This window comes from Podarcis erhardii, assembly GCF_964252035.2.
Source record: "Podarcis erhardii genome assembly, chromosome: 4".
Lineage (NCBI taxonomy): Eukaryota > Metazoa > Chordata > Lepidosauria > Squamata > Lacertidae > Podarcis > Podarcis erhardii.
In genome coordinates, this window is record NC_138508.1 from 26,213,127 (window position 1) to 26,233,312 (window position 20,186).

General features: G+C 42.2%; 1 protein-coding gene across 3 annotated transcripts in view; it reads right to left on the reverse strand.

The window, feature by feature from the left end:
- Positions 1-20,186, reverse strand: part of SPATA13 (spermatogenesis associated 13) — a 99,798-nt gene that overhangs the window by 58,797 nt on the left and 20,815 nt on the right. Inside the window, exon 1 of one of the 3 annotated variants that reach the window (XM_081860102.1) lies at positions 19,961-20,037. The exons of the other annotated variants lie outside the window; for them this stretch is intronic. The gene's annotated coding sequence lies outside the window, so the exon portion shown is untranslated. Of the gene's footprint in view, positions 1-19,960; positions 20,038-20,186 lie in introns of those variants that run through there. 3 annotated transcript variants of the gene reach the window in all.

Sequence of the window (20,186 nt, forward strand, 5' to 3'; positions counted from 1 at the left end):
CAACAAGGTCCCTGCAACATCAAGAATGCAGAGAGGGAGCCCATGGCAGGTCAGTACCCGAGGTGAAATGCCCCACTGGGCGCAAACTCCATAAGGAGACTCCCCTGCCGGGAAGTGGTGGGGAGATCTATTCACAATCCCCCCCTCCCCGCCAGTGGGGCTTTGTATGGGCTCCTCCATTCAGGAGAAGCTGGTGCAAAGCTCCATCACACTACTGGGCAGGGAGTGGGTGGGAGATCTGCCGCCTGGTGGCAAAGCTGAGTGGCAGAGTGCCTCCCCTCTCACCGACTCAGCAGGAGGGGAGGCACTCTGCATAGCTTTGTCACCAGTCCCACTCTGCCCCCAAAGGCTGGGGGAACCAGCAGTAACTCTGGGCAGCGAAACAGGATGCCACTGCTCCGGGAGGGTGACGTCTGCAGTGGCCCCCTCACCCAGCCTCACGGGTGGGCCAGCTCTGAGAATGTGCACAGATGTCTTCTATAACATTTCACACAATAAGTATATGTTGGTGTCAATGTTTAGGGAACAACCATTTAGCCAGGGGGAGTGGGAGAGAGCCACTTGGACAGGGAAGAGTACACATTACAAAAGCAAGCTCACGGAAGGAAACACATCCAGCCACTTAGCAATGCAGTAGGACCGAGCAATGCAGTGTAAAAGGAGAGGTGTGGATCTGATTCCCGCACAGTCAGTCAGCCTAGAAGGGCTGTGATGATGCAAAGCCCAGTGCCCTCCTCCTCCTATTGCGAGTTTCCCACAGTGAAGACGCTGGACAGCCATCAACAGGACAAAAACACAGCGGACACTGGCACAAGCTTTTATTGAACAGCTTCAGTGTTGAAGGGAGTACTGACAGCATCCTAGCAACGTGGGGTTGCTACTGGCTATAGGACTCCTGCCACTCTGTGTGACACGACGGGCAGTAGAGCAACAAGTGCAGCTCAGTGCATCTGCATCAAGGGTGCTACTGCCCCTGCTGCATTTCTGTCTGTCACGTGCTTCTGAGAGGCACAGGAGTCCAGGGAGATTTAAAAGGCAGCAACCCCACGTAGGAACACAGGTTTCCCACTGGTTGCTGCTGCTGGAGGCCTGGTGTTCTGCACTGGTAGCAGTAAGAAACATCCTTTCCCCTGTGCGTGTTCAGTGGCTACTTGGTGGCCTGTGGAGAGACAAGACAGACATGGGCGTAGGAACGAATAACGAATAGCTATTGCAACAGATGAATGAGTGGGTGCTCATTTGGCAAATGCATCTTCAAGTAGGAGTGCGATATCTCTATGCTCTTCTGCTCCAAATTCCCCAGCCCCCATTCTCCTATTGGCACCCCCACCACCACAGCTATCAGTGGGCTAAATGGAATGCTAGTTCTGCTGAGAGCAGACTCACTAAAATTAATGGGCATGACTCACTTAATTCCATTAATTTCAACGGGTCTACAGAGTAGGACTTCATTGGCTACACCTCAGATTTTGGAAATTCAGCTTGCTGGAGGAGACAATATAGCAACTGAGCCAATACTCACCCATGCAATATAATGAGCTGTACTGGTACCCCCTTCTCCAGTGACAGCTTTTTCTGCTCCATGTGCCCTGGCTCTGATCCTGTAAGGAAGAAAGAGTTGTGAGTGACTGGCCAACAATTCCATTAAGAAGAAGGGAGTGCATGGTGTTCACTAGCAATGTGTTCCCCACAACCCACCCTAGCACATGTAAGTTGTATTCCCTGGGTTGTGGCTAGTAGCCCCCTCTCCCATGTCCACACAGCACTTATATGCCTTGCGTCCCTTTGAGCAAGAAAGGCTTGTTAAACCAGTGCAGTTTCCCCACATTGCAAGGCAAAGGGTATGGGAGGAGACACTCTGATACATGTCTGAGTGCTTGGCATACTTTAAAGCAAGGAGAGGGAGATGGAAGAAGTTCAGGAAACTGGCAGGACCCTCTTGCTTACCTGTATGGAGCAGCCGGTCCTTGCAGTCACTGTTGCGGCAGAATTGCAATTCCATAGGGTATCTGCATCGTGTCCTGCAGCAGTACACCTGCAAGGGTCCTGAGATGTGACAAACATTATCCATCTGCTCCTTCTATATTTGCTGTTGGCCATGGCTGTTTGCACAATTAGCAAAGTGTTCCTTCTTGCAGAGGACTCCCTTCCCCTGGAGTTCTCCATCCAAAGAATTCCTCCTTGTGTACTTTCATAACTGCAGTTCTGCAGACATGGGGCTTTCTGTTGCGCAGAGTGATACAGGCTGATCTGCGATATGTTGCTGGGAATTATACGTAAACTCCCGGTGCTGTATTTGGTTCCTGAGATGGTTGGAATATTATCCTTTATTGACTGTGATGCAAAAGCAGTATGGGTGGGAGTCACCTAACCAGGCCCAACAGCAGGAGCTTTGATGTGCACAGGTGCTAAGCATGCATGTGTGCATGTGAGCACACCCACCGACCCATTCTCTGCATTGGCAGTAAAAGGCATTTAGCTATGTTTTAATAGGCACAACTGGCACTGTAACCTTTGTTAGGACCTTAATAGCAAGTACTTGTAAAACCTGTTTTCGGACAGAAAGGAAAGCCTGATTCATCTCACTCTAAACGTACAGGTGCTCCCACCCCACCTTTTCAGCTCTATGTGCCACAGGAGTGCCTCACACACGGTGGATCCAACGTTTGCTCCAAGGAAATGAACCAGAGCCATTGAGAAGCAATGCTTGGCAGATTGTGCCTCTTGTCAGATCTGGGTAACTTTTCATAGCACAGACAAGGCTTGTATAAAAAGGCTTTCATTATAAAACAGTGGGAAAAATCTTTTTCACAGACCGTATTGGAAGCACTGCTGCTTTTCCCACGAAAGAGTAGAAGTCTGGCAAATAGGAGAGTAAAAAGTAGACCATTGTAACAAGCGGCCCCAGACGACAGAGACATTATTCCAAAAGCATCAAACCAAGAAAAATATGCTTAATATGTTCAAAAGCGCTTTGCAATTTAGGGGTTTAGGTATTACAATTGAGTAGTCAGTCCAGGTGGCAGATCAACACTTCCAATCACTTATATTGCAGCTCAACAAGTCACACTAAAAAGTCGCCTCAGCAGTCTATATTCATAATGCTCTGACGTTTGGAATTATGAATGCTACTGAGGAACAGTATGTCTGTAGTCCTAGTAAATTTATGCTTTGGGAAATAATTACATTTCAGCACCATGCTGTAGTCTTTCCAAATGCCTGCTGTACCAAAGTCTAAAGGTAAATGGAACTTAGAGAAAGTTTTACATACCCTCCAGTATATAACACTGTGTTAATTTGCTCTTGGGGTTGTCAGGGAACTAGCATATAGTTTTACTAATTCCCAGATGCAGCTAACTTTGCTTGGATGCAGGTGGTTTTAGCTTTCTGGGTTGCAAACTGGTAATCCTAAAAACAAGTTTTCCCCTGTAAAATGTTGCAACCTAGAAACCCAACATGTTCCACGTTAAGTAGCATGGGATAAATAGAGCAACACTGATAATGCCACACAGAGTAGTCACTCACATTAGGACTAGTAGTATGTCACAAGTAATTTTTTTAATGACTTTGCATAATATGCATTCCCTACGACGCACAATCAGGATGAAGGGCAGTATATAAATTTAATAAATAATAAAGATAATAATAGGCAATTTAGCAATTGGGTTTTTATTCCGCTATGGCAGATTCATGCAGAGAAAAGTTCAACCGGCTACAAAGTAAACTCCTATTCACATGGAGGAAGCCTAAAAGGCCATTAACTGTTAATAACTCATTCTCGAATTGCCCCCCTTAAAAATCAAATTGCCCCCCTGTGGGGTGTGTACCCAATGTTGCCATACAACCACATTTACAATTCATGCTTTATTCATTTAGATGCTAAAATGAGATATGAATGTATTGTCAAAACAACCCATCTATTTACACAAAACAAAAATATTAATATTTAACAATATACAGGGCAAAATATTTTACAATAAGTTGGTTTCCATTAGCTACTGCCATCCCAAATAGATTATTGGCTAATAGGAAAAAGTTGCTTCCTACATACTCAAGTATGGAAACTAGTGTTTGCTCTAATCTTACAGTAAAAAGATTGTGACAAGCCTTTCTTTGTTACTAAGAGCCTCCGCTGTTTATACAAACTTCCACCTATATCCTTGACTTCTTTTAAGCTGCAGCTCAGCAAATCTAACTTCATATGGATAAAAAGGACTAGTTGCTAGACTAGCCAACTGAAGCTTTAGCCACCCTTTAATTTTCTCTCATTTCCAGCTCCTACCCCGCCACACTGAATGCACTTTTTCAATAAAAATCCATCATTTGACATAGCTCATTCCACACTGTACTCTATTTTCATAATTCGTAAGTGGATCCTACAAACATAACTGTGCATAATTTTGCATTCCTACAACAGGTAAGTATTGATTCATTTATTTTATCACATTTGTATGCCACCAGTCTACTGAGATCATGGAGATAAACCAAGCATTATCTAGTTTACGCTTGTAAAAATCCAGTGCAACGTTAAGTGAAAACATTATCTAAATACCTAAACTCACCCGCCACATCCACCTGCCTCACCGTCACCTAAAGACTATTCTCTACCCCTGGTTTACATGAAGGAGGTTTACAAAATTGGTGCAGAGTGTGGAGAAAGTGGATTGAGAGAGGATTTTCTCCCTCTTGTATAGCGCTAATATTGCTGCAACACCAAGCAGCAAAACAATCTTCTTCTAGAGGAGCTTCAGAATAGAAGGAGCACATTAGCACCCCAGTACCACTTCTGAACCGATTAAAGTAAGTGGGGTGGTTGCAATTCACTTTACTGCTTTGTTTTCCTGCAAGTGAAACAGTGCATCTGTTTTTTAAGAACTATTTCGTAATGCTGACCTTTTAAACATTCCAGTCTCCAACTTTCAAATGTGGAATAAGGGAGCAAATTCTGGCAGGACCCAAGTTCCCTTGTCTTAAGTTGGGCACAAAACTGAGAGCACTTTGTGTGGTAATTGTGCTTGTTTCCTGCAGCAAATATCCAAACATCATGGGGAAATAGATGCACCTGTTAAATACTCATGGCCAGACATCAGCGACCCTAAAGCAAGAAAGAAATTCAGGCATTTGAGGCAGAGTTGGGAAACCTTTTTCAGCTCAAGGACCACACTCCCTTTTGGGGGGCAGATTCCAACAGTGGGTGGGGCTAGGGGCAAAAGTGGATGGGGCAGTGAACATAATATTTACCTTTGAGCAGTAGGCTAGTTCTTACACACACACACACACACACACACACACACACACACACACACACACACCCCTCTCTATCCTCCATGCAGACAAGCAACAGTCATCATCATCAGAGTTCAAGGACATATTCCAACCAGGCAAAAGCACTCACAGGGGATGTGACACAAGGCCGGAGAGCGGTGTGGCATGGGAAGAGTCGCTAGGGACAGATAGAGAAGGCTAGAGGACCACATTTGGGCCACTAAATTGAAGTCCCCTTCCCCTGATTTAAGGACGGTCATTCACACTCTACATGTGCATTGTAAGAAATAGCACACTGGTATGTATCCCTGTAGCAGATACTACCACTGCATGAAATAACAGTTGATTTGCTTTGTGTGTGTGTTTTTAAGGCATGAAGTTATTATCATGGTGGCTCCTGTGAAAATTTTGAAAGATGTCAGTTTAGCAGACATTGGACAAGCTTATCCAGTACAGTGGTACCTCGGGTTACAGACGCTTCAGGTTACAAACTCTGCTAACCCAGAAATAGTACCTCGGGTTAAGAACTTTGCTTTAGGATGAGAACAGAAATTGTGCGGTGGCAGCGTGGCGGTAGCAGGAGGTCCCATTAGCTAAAGTGGTACCTCAGGTTAAGAACAGTTTCAGCTTAAGAACGGACCTCCAGAACGAATTAAGTTCTTAACCCGAGGTACCACTGTAATGAGTGAACTTGCAATAAACCAGTTCTCAGTTCAATCCACACATACACTTTTTCACAACATTAAAGGAAATGAATTGGGATGGGCTGCTATTGCCATTTTTCCTCCTTAGAATTGGTTGTGAGCCTTTAAGAGCTACCTAGCTGGGCATCATTTAGCAGAAGCTCTCCCCATCACTGCATACCCATGCTGGGGGAAAGGTTCATCAGTAGGAATTATCATGCAGCTGTCAAAAGGCAAAAGAGCCTTCTCCGTACCAGGTGAACAATTATATATTGCACATGATATTGTTGGATCGTGTACATGCACTCACACACATGTGTGGAGAATCCCAGGGTCAGAGTCAAATGTGGACCTCTAGGGCTTTCAGTCTGGCCCCTGGGACTCTTCCCAGGTCACACTGCTTTCCAGGCCAAGCCCCCTCTCCCCATGCTGCAGTGGCCCAGCACTACATCCTCCTTGGGTGCTTTTGCCAGCTGGAATATGTCCTTGCACTGTGGTTCTGCCTCTTGCTTGGCTGGCTGGCGGACAGAGACATGTGTGTGGGAAGTGACAGTGTATGCAGGAACCTCTGACTTTTGCACAGCACAACCAGAGCATCCAGGAAGCTGAAACTTGGCATATATGAAGCCGTTCCGCACACATAGCCCAAGAAAGCCTGAAAGGGAGACATTTGCAAGCCTCTCCCTAGAAACAGGAGCAAGAATGGTAACTCCAAAGCATGAAAGCAGTACTTTGGCACATGCATAGCTAAAAAACAAAACAAAACCCAAACCCACTCTGCTAGAAAAAGTAAAAAAGAAAGAAAGAAATTAAAACAAAATGACTGAGAAGAAAATAGTAAAGCTCTGAAAGTCATTAAGTTATATTCTACATAACATTTTTTAAATCTTCAAGACAGCAGTAGAGTGAAAGTCTACTGATTTCCTCAGGACATGGAAGTATCTCACAGCTGCAAAATGAACCCTTCTCCACTGGGAGCAGAAATTTTGTTTTGTTTGCCTTCTGATCATTAAATGCTCGCCGTTGCCTGGGTGTTCGCTGGCTGAAACTTACAATGTGATGAGGACACAGGAGTCAAGAGCCTGTCGTTTCTAGCAGTAGCCCTGCATAAATGTGAAACCTGAGTTAATGCGTAACACATTAGTGCAAACCAGTGTATTAGATCACCAAGTTAAATATATACTTACAAAATCGCAACATCCAAAACAAACAAAGGCGAAGCCCAGCATAATTTAGGATTCTATTTCTTAAATTATTATTTTTACGCTAGTATCACATACGAGAGGACAGAACACATTGTTGTACACATTAAATTAAATCCACAGGAAAGGAGGGGGTGAACCAACCAATTCATTTAATTAAAGGGATTTGTTGCCTCCAGATGCCTAGTTAAATATTATGCAAGTTGTGAGTGGCTCAGGCAGGGATGGAATTATCTACTAATTATGAAGAGCTACATAGAGAATATAAGAAGCTGCCTTCTAGACTACTTGTCCACCTAGCCCAGTAAAGCCTACTCAGACTGGGAATGGCTTTCTAGGATCTTAGGCAGAAAAGTATTTCCCACAACTTGCTACCGTATCCTTTTATCTGGAAATACTAGAGATTGAACCTTGGACCTTCTCCACTTGCGCTCTGGCATTGTTGCTGTAGGAGTGTGAATGAACTGGTAAAATTGCTTAGTTGGATAGGAATTACAAGAGATCCTAGCCAGGTCCATTTTCAGTCAACCCTTCCAAAAGAACTCCACAGACACCTGAGAATTAAGGCCACCCAACTACTAGACCAGTTTGAATGGGCCAACCAGTCTCTTAAGTGATGATGGGGGAAACAGTAGTACCCAAACAAACTGTGGAGACATTGCCTTGCCTCTTGCTACCTTTTCTCATGGTTGTGTGACAAATTACCCTAGCAAAGATTCTAACTGGGGAGAATGTTTTAGCATGAGACCACTAGAGATTTTCTTGCTGTTGCTTTGATGGGTTGTTTTCTATCTACAGTTGGAACAAAGTACTAAGTCTACCATTAACAGACCAAGGAGCCAGAATACCAAAGGCCAACTCTGATGTCGAAGTGGTTGGTTTCATCTACAAAGAGTTGACTTCTCTCTGGGACATGTGGATTAAGGAGGTGAAACGATGCAATATATTTCCTAAAGCAGATGGGAATCGGTTCCACAAACTCATTCATTCGATAAAGAAATAAATATAGAAGTTTAACTTCTAAGTGGAGAAATAGCCTTTGTTAGGATTTCATTAGATAATGAAATGGCATCAAAATAACACTCCAAGCATTGATTAAATACTGACATTTACTGAATCCAGGAATTTAGGATGTCTAGCATCCACAAACTCATGACACTATGTTCTACTTCCACTTCTGAATATCAGTTCCTGAAAACCGCAGGATGAGAAAGTGCTGTTATGCTCAGATGCTGAATTAGATGGGACCTGACCTAGCAGGCTCTTCTTGTGTGGTAACTGCATCTTTCATCCTGACAAACAAGTCTTCTTTGAGGGCAATGATTTTATATGGTCTTTTTATTTCAACAAGACAACTGTCCTACAGTTTCAGTTCTCAGTATTAGAACACTTACTTCCTAACAGAATCACAGACTTTGGTTTTCTTGTGGTACATGATAGTATGGTTTATGGAATGGTAGCATGGCTAGGGAATGGTAAACGCAGTTTATTTTTATAGGTTTGGACCTGTTACGGCTCATGGTTTTGACAAATAAATACTTACAAAAGGAATGGGACCTGACGATCCTTGTTCTCCAATACTCCAACACCTATTTGCTCCTCTCTGCCTGGCTTGCAACTGCTTACATGTGCTATTTTCATTTTTCCTAGATACATCTGATTATTTGCAATGTGCTGCTCTCCCATTTTTCATAACATCCTTTATCTTCTCATCTTAACAGCTGTGGGATTTAACTGCTGAGACAGATGAAAGATAAACACTTGGGGGATGCTGCAGAAATATTTAGGCAAGGTAGCAAAGTACTGCCCCTCCAAGGACTTAAAAGAAGGCTAAAATCCTAATTGGAATAGCTTTAACTACAAAACCCTCTACTCCTCAAATTTACTGGGATTTTTTTTTAATTAAGACAACAACTTGTAATAACAACAAATGTTCTTGTCACTTATTCTGTATGACAACAAGAAGTTGTGGAGAGCTAAGCCTAGCCTTCCTTTCTATAAACAGAGTAGTCTAGCGGTATCTGATAGCACTACTTAGATGACTGAGTGAGGAAGTGAAGACTTTGGCCCACTGTTGTGGAGCCTTGTCTTAACAAAAGGCTCTCTATCTATTACATGCCACCAAGAGACCAATTTGAGGCTCTCTGTGGACAAAGTAGTGTCTGATAACAGCCTACAAAAAGAATATTTCTTCTCAGAAGTACCTGCAAACACAGTACAGACAATCCTCTTTGGGAGCTAGCCCAGGTTGGGGTGTGTCCAAAAGAGTCTTAGACACTGGTTTGAACAAAAAAGGTTTGTCTGGTTTTAAAAGACATACATTTAAAGCACAGACATCCTGCAAAGAACATGGGAACTCTAGTTTACTTCTCAAAGCTACAATTCCCAGCACCTTTAGCAAACTACAGCCCCCACAATTCTTGGGGGGGGAGGGGAATAATGTGCTTTAAATGTATGGTGTGTAAGTAGTCTGGTGCAGTGCTGTTTTTACTAGTATGGTTTTAATAGATTTTATATATGTATGTAGTTTTATTCCACATACATATATAAAAACATGCTTAATTGTTTTTTAATGATTTTTTTCTAGGTTTTTAGCAGTTCTTGAGTCCCATCTGAGAAAAAAGGTGAATATTATTATTAATAATAATAATAATAATAATAATAATAATAGCAGCCCAATACTAAACACTGAAAGGGAAGTATTGTAGTTCACATTTATGTTTAACTTTAAGCATAAACTGTTTAGGAGTACTTGTCACAACAAATGAGCAAAGTTCAGTAGATGTTACAAATGTTTGTATGTCTTTATCCTTAAGAAGTAAAAAATATTCCTCCTTTGCTGTGTGCAAACATTTTTGGGGACTTAAGAGTTTTCTCACAAAGCTACAACAGTAGCCTCAGGAATAAGATCTGAAAGTTTTCTCAGTGGAGATCAGTTCACAACACTGCATACTGCTGTCAAACATAGTATTCTATTACAGTAGTAAGGTTGGCACCCTCTTATAACCCTTCATTAGTTTGCACCTTAAAATCCATAGAAAGGTTCCCCCTTTAATTAACACCGCCATTACTCTGGAAGCTAGAATGTGGCTCAATGGAAAGAACTAATGCTCCATGATATTGGGTTTCTCATTGGTAGCCCTTGGCCCTCTGAGGCCAATTTAACTAATAGCCTAATAATTATTTACTCAAGTAAGCATTAACCACCTTATGTCATGGTGCTTCTAAACAGCAAGAAAGTAAGCGCTCTTTCTATGCACTCTCTTTTTTATGCTGGGAAAGATGACCAGTTGCTTTTTCTATCACAGCATGGAGTAGGCTTGCAGATTCAGTGGAACTCAATTACACAGAGACAGAGGACAGATGACCGACACCCTCCTAGACTCTGGTGGGGAGCACATGTCACCCACCCACCAGGTGTTGCTGGACTCAAACTCCCACCATCCATGACTATTTGCCATGTTGGCTGGGAGTGATGCAAGCTGGAGTCCAGTAATACCTGGAGGGTCATACGTTCCCCATCCCTGACCCAGACTACTCTTCGATCTCACTCCTATATATGAAATTTGCTGATACTGCCTGCCTGCCTGGTCCTCCAAGGCCACTTCTCAGGCAGTTTTGTGTCTGATGGGTTACTACTACCATTCTCTGTTGGCAGCTGAAGCACAAGACACCAGTTTCTACAGTTTCTTGACAGGTCTCTGCAAATAAAAGGCAATCTGCACATGCTCAGAGGCACTTTTATCTTTTCGAAAGCTTGTTTATCTATTGCAAAGGAATTTTACACATGCTCTGAAGCATTCCATCTTAGATGCCAATATTTTTGTAAACGAAAGGTGGCAATCCCACACAGGTGACAAGTTTCCAGAAGTCAGGATGACTCTTTTGTCAATAGTATGTGCTGTTGGGAGAAGAAGGGACTCCCAAATCATATCTGGCATACTTCTAGAAAGGACTGGATTCTGGAGTTTTCTGGGAGACCATAGTAATTAGCATGATTAACATTGCTCTTTGTTACTTCTCTAATAAAGTAGTGAGTACTTCAAATACCTGAACAATATTGATGTAGTTTCCTATATCCTATATAAGTTTCAGTAAGCTCTAGAAACCTGTGGGACTAAACTGAAAATGGAAGATACCTGCTGCAGAATTTGGGTCATCATATACAATGCAAAACTCCGCTTATGCAAAACTGCAGAAAATCTGTTTATGCATCAGTTCCAGGAAAATTATGCTTACCTTGAGGTCACATTGCAAGATTTGCAGAAGCTATTGTTTTTCCTCCCTAGTCAAAACAGAACTTTCAAGGCAATACTGTGCTCTCATCAAGCGAGGCATGTAATACTTGGTAATGATGCACGTATTTTCCTCCCTAAACTGGCGCTGCTTGCCAGCAAGAACAACTTCGTGCAGATAAGGTGGCACTTTTTGTATTGCACAGACCATCTGTTCCAATCTGCCTTTCATTAACACTCATACTCACTTGTAAGCGGCATATCATTCAGTGATAGACAATCTTTCTTAACTACAATGGAACTCATTAAGGGAGCTCTGGCTAATGCAAACACCTTTTGGGAAGTATACATGTGCAGAAGAGTAGTATTTTTGTACATTAAGCAGTGTCAAACCTCTGCACGTTCCTAAAACAAACCTATTATCTTCATCTTTTAGTATTTAAAAATAAAGCTGTCCATCAAAGAAAGATCATTTAGTTGCTCAGGCATCTCGCCTTTTAGGCTACAGTTCTATTTTTCGCACAAATTTTATGGGAGTAAGCTCCATTTTGTCACAGTGCTGCGTCAACACGCATAGGTTTGTACTGTTAATCAAGGTTTGAAGCCCTAATTTAAAGACATTCACACTTTAATAGTCCTCACTTGGATACAATTCAATGACTACTAGCCATGATGGTTATGTTTTACCTTTTTGGAGAAAAGTACTAAGATGCATAAAAATTGTTTTGAGGGGGAAATATAAAATATTTTCAGAGGATAACATTGTTTTAAACTATATATCAACTATACGGGATTTGACCACAGTTCAACGGAAATAGACTCTCTGCGCCCTTACTTCTGCTAAAAGACTGATATTAATTCACTTGAAATATAATACCATGGTCCCCTTCGATTAATGAATAGAAGACATGACAACTCAACATACAACAGATTGCTTCTAGACACAGATTGTGTATGGATAAATATATTTGGAATCTATTTACAAAAAGTATAATGTCTTGTTAATACTTTTACATTTAATGGAAAACTGCTGATTGCTTATATACCCATATACAGTGGTACCTCTGGTTACATACTTAATTCCTTCTGGAGGTCCGTTCTTAACCTGAAACTGTTCTTAACTTGAAGCACCACTTTAGCTAATGGGGCCTTCCGCTGATGCCGCCGCACGATTTCTGCTCTCATCCTGAAGCAAAGTTCTTAAACCGAGGTACTATTTCTGAGGTAGCAGAGTCTGTAACCTGAAGCGTATGTAACCCGAGGTACCACTGTACTCTATTTTATCACAATTTCAATTCTTTGTTTCTTCTTTCTTTTCTTTCCCATTACTCTCTCACTGATTGAATACACACACATCCCTCCACTGTCAGAGGCAATATGCCTCTGAATATCAGTTTCTGGGAATCACAAGTAGGTAAAGTGCTATTTGACATAGGTGCTGCTTGTAGGCTTCCTATGGGCAACTGGTTGGCCAAGAACAAGATGATCTTGGAGTAGAAAGATCTTTGGTCTGACCTCCTTATGTTCCCCTAATGTCAATGCAAACAGCCTTTCAGCATTAAATCTGTAAATACAGTACAGTGGAAACTTGGGTTGCAGACATAATCCATGATGGAGGCACGTCCGCAACCTGCAGCATTCGTAACCTGAAGCGCCGCGTCTGCGCACGTGCGTGACGTGATTGGACACTTCTGCGCATGCACGAGCAGCAAAACACGGAAGTAATCCTTTCCGGTACTTCCAGGTTTCCCGCGGTCCATAACCTGAAAACGCGTAACCCGAAGCGTCTGTAACCCGAGGTACCACTGTATGTTGTCAACATTGTACTAAACACCCAAAACAGTACTAAAACAACTTAGTTTGAATGATTCACACTGAAAATTTGAGTTAGCTTTATCTACATTTTTGTAAACCACGCTTCTCATTGCATGTTGCGTTGTACAGATTGTGACAGCAAGATCCTTTTAACTGGGGAGGCCAGTGTTTGAACAGCTAGTGATTATGCACACTAGTACAGCGGGACACAAAACTATTACACAGCATTAAAGTGGGCAAAAAGAAAAGGAAAAGAGCTGGAAACAATTAATCTACATGACATCTTCCCCAGCTCTGTTGGTGGGACTCTCTGTGACTGACATATAGGAAATTATTCTGCATTAGCTGTTTTGCATTTGGTTTGCACCTGAATGTGCTATTGATAACTGTTAATAGCCCATACCATGCTGTGTCCTTTCTACTGTATCAAAACTTTCTCTATAAAAGTTATCCCCTATCAGATACCTTCATACAATGTCTCTCATGCATGTTTGGGCCTACATCTTAGAGCAGGAGTCCCCCACAAGGTGCCCAAGAAATGTGTGTGTGTGTGTGTGTGTGTGTGTGTGTGTGTGTGTATCACCAGATATAATTCTGTGAAATGGGTATTTTATGGTGCCCACAAGAGTTTATTAGATGTACTCAAGGCCCAAAAGGTTGGGGATCCCTGTTCTTTCCTTCCTAAATTTGTCATTATCCAACCATTCTTTCTCCACTTTTTCTTTTTTTTTTAAACTCTACATGGACAAGTCAGCCCAAACAACATTTCCTACCAGAAGACACCTAACTCCTTATAGTGGGGTAAACTAGAGTTCCCCAGGATTCTTTGGGGCAAGTCATATGCCTAAAATGAGCTTAAAATGTATGCTGTAGGATGGAATGTTAGGAACCAATGTTCACATATAGTATATACATATGGGAAAATATTTCATGCTTGTTTGCTTGTTTGTTTAAATCATAGCTTTATGGCGCTGAAGTGGTTCATACCTGCCCAACTTAGTAATTAATTGAACCACAGCCCTGAAGGACAGGAAATCTTGTGAACATGCTGTCTGTATCTGACATCAGATGTAGGAGGACGCCTACTTCTCAGATGGACTTGGCATGTTTCTACTGCTGCACATGAATGATATTTCAGGCTGTACTGGGCGGCAAAAGACAAAGTAGTTTATTTTTTTCCAGGCTTCTTCTCTTTTCTCTGATCAGTGAAAATGGGTAGAACAGTAAAAAAATTACTTAGCAGAGGTATAGGCCATAGGCAGCATCTGTTGAGTCGGTAGAGCATGAGACTCTTAATCTCAGGGTCGTGGATTTGAGCCTCACATTGGGTGAAATATTCCTCCATTGCAGAGTGGGACTAGATGATGCTTCCAATTCTACAATTCTATGCCTATGTCTATGCTTTGAATGCAGAAGTTCACTCCCCAGCATCTTCAGGTGAGCATGAGAGAAAACTATGTCAGATCCTGAAGAGCCAACTGCCAGTCAGTGCAGGCAGTACTGAGCTAGATTAACCAATGGTCTGTCACCATATGAGGCAGCTTTATATGTTCCTATGATGGTTCCCATGGGATAAAAGAGAAAAGGTGATCTGTGAATCTCTGGGTATTTTTAAGACTGCACCTCACATGGGAAAGTATAGGCAAAACGTTGATGCTCTTTTAAAAATATATATACAGAACTACATTTTCTTTATAATTACTGCCAGAATCAGAGTATAAAGAAGTCTGAAATGTAGAAAAGCCGCCAGAAGCTCATTTTTATTTTAGGGAAACCAGTGTGAATTTTGCATTAGGCATTTTAAAAAAGAGTTGAAAACAACCCCACACGCACAAGCTTTTGTTTTATAAGTTGAAGCATTCATTCGAAGCTAGGTGGGGACCTTTTAAAAACACTACAAGGAGCCGGATATACACGGCTTGAGCCATTAAAATGTTATTAAAGGCAGCAGGGTCCAATTTAGTTCTCAACAAAATGCCTGACACAGCTGGGCAGTGGCGGTTTAGTGGAGTCAAGCAAAAAAGGTAGGGAAAAGTGATCCCTTATTACTGCACTGTGTGCTGATTCAGGTGTTACTCGTAGGTGTGACAGGTTGATTAATCTTACAAAAATTGGACTTTTGTCACCTTATGCTGACAGATCAACAATTAGAATATGCTTTTGTGTATGGATAACCACATAGATTGCTAAGATCAATTAAACCTCATCACCACAGCATTTAAGAGTTTGACTGTGCTTTTTTTGAACATGCAGCACAATCCTGTGCATATTTGTTTGAGAAATTTTTTAACTAATAAGCAGTTGATCAATTTTATTTATTTTAAAATTTAATATGAAAGCAAGTCATACTCTGTCCAATGGGACTTACTATCCAGTGTGTATGTTTACAATTGTAAGCCTAATTCCCCTTTTCTTCCTGTTTCTATGGTGGGTCTGCACCAATGTCTAGCATTGCATTTTGTCCCAGTAGAATCATAGAAACATAGTGTTGGAAGGGACTCTGTGGATCATCTAGTCCAACACCCTGTAATGCAGGAATATGCACCCACATGGGGATCAAACCCATGACCTTGGCATTGTCAGCACTATGCTCTAACCAGCTGAGCTAACCAGCAAGTCAATTATCTAAGCATTCCAGCCCTGGTCAAATTTCCTTATACTGTATGTGCATTTTCCTTATATGTGCAGGCCACCTCTTGGCCAAGAGCTATTTTTTTGAGATGTTAGTTCTTTGGAAAATAAAACCATACATCTAATGTTAGCACAGAGATAAAGGGTTGTATCTGATTATTCCTATGGAGGAAAGTCAAGTGTTGAGAACAATGTTGTGATAGCCATGAGCATCAACAGGATTATCCTAAGGGAAAGCAAACAATGCCCCCTCTTCCTGTACTCAAGGGACACAGTGACATTTTTCTGAGACACAAGTCAGATTCACAGGGGAAGTGTGGGAACACAGCTTCTTGGTTAGAAGGAGAGAAAGCTTCCTCACCTTGAGGCCATGTTCATGTTTGGAGAAACAGGGGCTGAGGAGATTTGAAAAGCAGGCCTAATTTGTAAGTAGGCGCTCTCCCCTCCCAGTTACTAAATAATGAGCAGTAATGAACTTTATCTCTTCATCTTATAAAGGTGTGGTGATCTCTAACTTTTCACCCATCCATCACTTACAAGAACTGTTGTGTGTGAAGACTAGTCCTGAGTCTATCTGATCCTAGATGTACAAGGCAGGTGTTGTTTGGATAGCGATAAACCTGAATTAGAATCTTAGGGCTTATCCACACTAACCTTTCCTCCAAACCACATCCTGCATTTCCACACACTCTGATTTTCACTCTAGAGCTTTCCCTGCAAAAACCTGCTCTTTACTTCTTGAATTGGAGCAAATGGCAATCTGCGGAGAACCTGAATTCCTGAATTGCCATTCGCTGCAGTTTTAACAGGGGATTTTTAGTGGGGGACGGGACGGGACTCTTGGGTTAAAAGAAAGAGTGCTGAGACACAAAGCTTTACAGTGTGGACCTGTGCCTGGGTTAACTGAGGGAAGTACAAGTTGGGTACTTCTTGGAACATATTCTGTAGCAGCAGAGGCAAGGAATATCTATGCTACTGGAGAAAGTTCTAACTACACCTCATTTAGCCAATCCCCAAGCCTCTTCTTGTCTGCCTTTCACAGAGGCTGATACTGGGAATTTCTGTTCTTCACTGGGAATGAAGAGGCCTTTGTGGTAACATGTAGGCTGCCTCACCCCTCACTCCTCACTAATACCTTATTCAGGTCAACCAGGGATGGGGAATTTGTGGCCCTCCAGATGCTGTTAAGACTACAACTCCCATAATCTCTGACTATTTGCCATAATGGCAGTGGCTGATGGGAACTCAAGTCCAACAACATCTGAAGAATCATAGGTTTCCCACCCCTGATCTAAATGAATACTCCTGGCAAAATCTTTTTCTGCACAAAATTAGTATCCTAATTATTTCAGTAAGGCAAATAGATTCAAGCCAAATATAAATCAATAGATAAGGTCTTAAACACAGTAATGTATCTCCTCGGCAGCACATTCCTCCAGGCTCTGATAAAGTGAAAAGGTAGTACATTATGAAGCATAACGAATGCACCCAGCTTTGGTTGTTGATAGCAAGGGAAAAGAAACTGGGCCCAAGTAGAAAGCTACATTGCTCACAGGATTTCTGAAATCCTGAATAAATTGGATGCAAGAATTACAGTAGACCCAAACAGCCTAACATTGTATAGCCTGCCAACAATTGCACAGGAGATCACCTAAGGTCTAACTGGCCCTGGCAGGTTTGCTGGAGTTATACTTTCACATGGATAAACTGTTCCTGAACAACTTCTACAAAGCAAGCTTTCATTTACCATCATGCCTTATGCCAACTAACATATGTGAAACCACTAAAATTTCAAAAGAATGCTCTGTGGTCTCTGTTGAGATGTCTTTTAAGGAACCAGGGTAGAAAGCAGGAGAGGTGAGAAGTAACCTGGAGGCCCAACCTCCTCTCCAAGAGGCCCAGCTGTTAAGACTGGTTGAAGACAGGAAGAGAAAGGCGAGGGAACATCTCCTGCCAATTTCATCAGGCCTCTATTTTGTTTGTTTAATTAGTTGTATACTGCAATTTCATTTTTAAAATATCAAAGTGGTTTACAATAATTATACATGCACACACAATAAAAGCCACATAAAATTAAAAACCTAGGATCTGTGGCAAGGAGCCGCTGTGTCCTTGTCCCGTTCATCAACTTAAGAATTCACAAGAGAACTACCCAAAAGCACATGAGCACTGTCTGCTCCATTACTCAGTTCCTCTTATGTGGGGAGCTTGACTATGGAGAAATAATATTGCAATTTGTAGAATTAGCTGGGAACATTTACCAGTCTTGCCCTGCTAGCTGTTCTGTTTTATTGGGAACAGAACCAATTTAAAATCATGAGGGCCTTGCACGAAATGATATTCTAGCACCCCTTACCTCCAACATGCCATACACTTTAGAGAAACAGGGTCAAATACATTATCCCTGCTCCCAACTTGCATATGTTCATGTTAGTGTCAGCAAGGGCCTATACAAATTGAACTGCACATATAGCGCACATGTGCCTGGAAAAGCAGGATGCCTGGCTGCATGGATTACATCTCAAGCTTTTAATAAAGATTTTCAGTTATTTCTTGGAACACATGAGCTTGCTTAATGGTACAGAGGCTGTATATGCACTTTACATTTAAAGTACATTCCCACCCCCACCCCCACAGAATCCTGGAAACTGTAGTCCACCCCTCACAGAGCTACAGTGACAACCCTTAACAAACTACAGTCCCAGAGCAGGGTTTCCCTTAAATGTATGATACCGGTATGTACCTGGTCTAAACAGAAAGCTCAGCTAAGAGCTGTGAAGTTAACTTGGGGAAGAAGGAAGGAGCAGACAGGGAAGCAGACAGGGAAGGAGGGATAGAAGAGAGACTATTGAATCGATTTGCCCTGTTTTAAAACTCAGCAACGTGTTTAAACAATGTTCTTATGTTCCCCTATACTTTGTTGTTCATCAGCCAATCCATTCTCCCCACTTCACTAATTTAACACCACATGAAACATGAATGTCAAAGGAGAAGTGGGAATACTGGGCATGTACATTATCAGTGCTTGCCTAACTCACAGGTGGTGTGTTCAGTTTTTATCAAGTAGGTATAGTACATACAGATAATCCACATCATAAACATTCCGTCATCCAAATCCTATGTTATTTATGATGATAAAATTTGCACAAATCGCTTTCCGCCCATTCATCCTATAGCCATAAAATCAAGGTAATCTTGAGTAAATAATACTCTCCTCGTGTAATTGAACATGCCATTTAGGTTTTTTTAGAAGTTACTAGAGACATTGCACCCTAATCCTGAATATATTAACTAAACACCTTGACTGCCTCGGATTCATTAACACTGGAGGAGTTTGTGTGTGTGTGTCAAATTGTTGCTCCCAAATAAGTGAGTACTGTACTGTAATGACATTGTAGCCACAGGCACCCAGACATACATACAAAACCATATTCCTCGTATATCCATAAATTCCGAACTTTGGAAGATTTCAAACTGCATCAATGATCAAAATTAAGCATCTGGACCCGAATACACCATTGCAAGGTAAGTCTGCTTCAGTCCTTTAAAGCCTCTTTCCAGTTTTCGGTTTGTTGGTTTGTTTTTTAAATAAAACTTGTGTTTGTTGTAAAGATTCAGCACCCGCACAACACACCTTCCCTCGAGCCCTGCTAACTGAGCGCCCTCGGACTTTCAGTTTTTATCCATCTCTGCTGTAGATGCAGCAGCAGCAAAAGCAAAAGCACACTATTGCAACAACAGAACTTTTAAAAAGCTCTACGCGTTTGGGTGCAAAGGCGCCCAGCTGATGCAGCTTGATCGCCACACTCAAACCACGACTCGTGCCACCGTGAGCCCACTTCGCTTTTAAACGGCTGCAACACACTTCCAGAGAATGGGAGAAAAGCAAAAAAAAAAAAGAAAAAGAAAAAAGGTAGAGGTGGGCAAACACCACAGTCCTCTCTTACCTGTCTGTGGAAGGCAGGGAAAAAACCCAGACACCTGCAAGTTCCTCACAGCAATACGGAGCGGATCCCGAATTATTTCCTCCCCAGCAGCATATCAATAAAAGTTACTGTTTTAGCCTCTCCTCTCCCCCGCAAGCCCTAAACCACCAGCTAAGCTTTCGGGTCCTGTGACTAATATTTACCCTTCCTAAGCCTGGGCGAAGTGCAGTCGGTATCTGGAGCTTTTTAAATGGATTCCGAGTACGGAGTGCACCTCGCTGTTTCCAGCAGCCAGTCTCCTCCGCCAATCAGCGGCCTCGGAGCCGCCGACCTCTCCTCCCTCTTTCGCTCCCAGTCCTGCCTCCCTCGCCTCGCTCCAGTGTAGGCGGCGGCAGGACTGGGAACGGAGTGTGAAAGCACGAAACGAGC